Here is a 2,500-nt window from a genome sequence, read left to right on the forward strand (position 1 = left end):
CTGCGGAGTCTAGACGCAAGCATTTTTTTTTTCTTTTCTTTTTTTTTTCTTTTTTTTCCTGAAGAGGAGGAGGAGGACGGAGAGGCGGAGGGAGGAGATGGAGGACGGGAAGGAATAGGGGGAGGAGGGAGAGGAGGAATAGGGGGAGGTGGAGGGAGGAGGAGGAGGAATAGGGGGAGGTGGAGGTAGGAGATGGAGGAGGGGGAGGAATAGGGGGAGGAAGGGGAGGAGGAAGGAGAGGAGGAATAGGGGGAGCTGGAGGGAGGAGGAGGAGGAATAGGGAGAGGTGGAGGTGGAGGAGGTGGGGGACGGGAGGAGTAGGAGGGGGAGGAAGGGGAGGAGGAGAGGGAGGGGGTGGAGGAAGTGGAGGTTGAGGCGGAAAAGGTTGAGGTTGAGGTTGAGGTTGAGGTGGAGGTGGAGGTGGAGGTGGAGGTGGAGGTGGAGTGGGAGATGAAAAGGGGGAATAAGGAGATGATATTGAGGAGGAAGAAGATGAACAGAGAGAGGATGAGGATGTGTTGGTGTTCGTCTGAATTTTTTATCCCTTTGTCCTTATTTTTATCTCTTTCTTTTCATCGTTTATATCTTCTTCTTCTTCTTCTCTCTCCCTTTCTCCTTTTTGTGTCTCTGCCTCTGTCTCTCTCTATCTATTCATCTATCTATATATCCAAGTATACTTTGTTGTCTGTTTATTTGTTTGTTTCTTTTCTTTGTTTATTTTTTTCTCTCTCTCTTTCTCTTTTTTTTTTCTCTCTCTCCCTGTGTTTATCCTAAATTTTATTAACGCTATTCCTTCGCTTTCTTTGTGTTTACCTTTATTTCTCTCCTTCTTCCTCTTCGTCTCTCTCTCTCTCTCTTTCTCTTTCTCTCTCTCTCTCTCTCTCTCTCTCTCCCTGTGTTTATCCTAAATTTTATTAACGCTACTCCTTCGCTTTTTTTGTGTTTACCTTTCTTTCTCTCCTTCTTCCTCTTCGTCTTCCGTTACTTCTCATCTCTTTACTTCTAATAATATCTATCACCTCTTCCTTCCTCTTGGCTGGCCTCTTATCTTCCTATCGTTGTTTGTTGTGTGTCTTTGCATTGTTTGTTCGTTTATCTTCCGATCTCTCATCTTCCCCTTCGCTCTTTTCATTCCCGTAAATCAAAAAATTCTTATTTACGTTAGGACACCCTTTTTGTCTTCGTCCTATGCCTCATTTATCCTTTATTTTAGGGTCTAAAAAGTCATCGTTCCTCTCTCGTTTCATTTTACACTCTGGGGATTCCATTGTTGCCAAAATAGAGTGGTTAACCTTTTGTGGCTTGTGAGTGTTGGTAATTCTGAGGGACTAATCTCTCCCTTTTTTTATAATTTTCTTTCTTCATTTTTTTTTTCATCTTACTTCTACTTCATTTATATCGCTTTTCTTTTCTTTCTATTTGAATAATTAATAATGTTGATGATGATAATGATAATGATAATGAGGATGATGGATAATAACGATAATGATAGTAATGATAATAATGATAATAATGATAATGATAATAATAATGATGATAATGATAATGATAATAATAATGATAATAATGATAAGAATGATAATAGTAATAATAATAATAATAATAATAATAATGATAACAATAATGATACTAACAACAATAAGAATGATAACAATGATAACATCGATAAAACTAATGATATATATATTTTTTCTTTATGATAATGTCAATGTTCAAATATTCTAAACCATTACGTGATATTTCATGGAGAAAAAAGTTTCCTCGGCGAGTCTAACAGTACGTAAAACAATAAAACTTTCCAAAAAACTGTATTGACATTGCAGAAGTCAAGCCCAGTCCATTTTTGACAATTGCGTAAATGATCTTCACGGGAAATGATGCGCTTGACAGGCTGGTAATGATTGATGACAAGTTGACGGGTTGACAGGTTGGTGATGCTCATTAGTTGAAAAATAACGATGTTGTTCGGACATGTTGCCAATCATCATCAATTCACCTTGTAGAAAAAGATAGATAAAGATATAGAGCTTTATGTCTTTAGTAGGGTAATGGGCTAAATTTTCTTCCAGCTCTGTGAATTTCCTTTTTTCCTTCAATTAAATAAAAATGATGATTAAAAGAAAAAAATGAAAATAAAAGAGGAGGAAATAGAAGAAGACGAAGAAGAAAAAGAAGTAGAAAAAGAAGAAGAAGTAAGAGAAGAAGAAGGTAAAGAAGTACAAAAAAAATCCTCCAAGTTCAAACTATTTTCATGAAGTAGAAGAAATAGAAGAAGGAGAAGAAGAAGAATTAAAAGTCGAAGTCGAAGCAGAAGAAGAAGAAGAGTTGGAAGAAGAAAAAGAAGAAGTAGAAGAGTAAGAAGAAAAAGAAAATGAATTAGAAGTAGTAGGCGGAGGAGGAAGAGGAGGAAAAAAAGAAGGGAAAAAAAGAAAACGAAAAAACAACAACAACAGCAAAACATATCTCAAAGTCCTATGTGTTAAAAACAATGAAAACGGAT

The 2,500-nt window shown here is 37.0% G+C and overlaps 1 protein-coding gene across 1 annotated transcript in view; it reads left to right on the forward strand.

Annotated features, from left to right (window-relative positions):
- The window catches only part of LOC122266859 (neural cell adhesion molecule 2), a 47,273-nt gene that overhangs the window by 13,896 nt on the left and 30,877 nt on the right, over positions 1 to 2,500 (forward strand). The gene's annotated exons all lie outside the window — the stretch shown is intronic.

This window comes from Penaeus japonicus, unplaced genomic scaffold (genome assembly GCF_977035675.1).
Source record: "Penaeus japonicus unplaced genomic scaffold, GWHDUDI00000001_assembly GWHDUDI00000039, whole genome shotgun sequence".
NCBI lineage: Eukaryota > Metazoa > Arthropoda > Malacostraca > Decapoda > Penaeidae > Penaeus > Penaeus japonicus.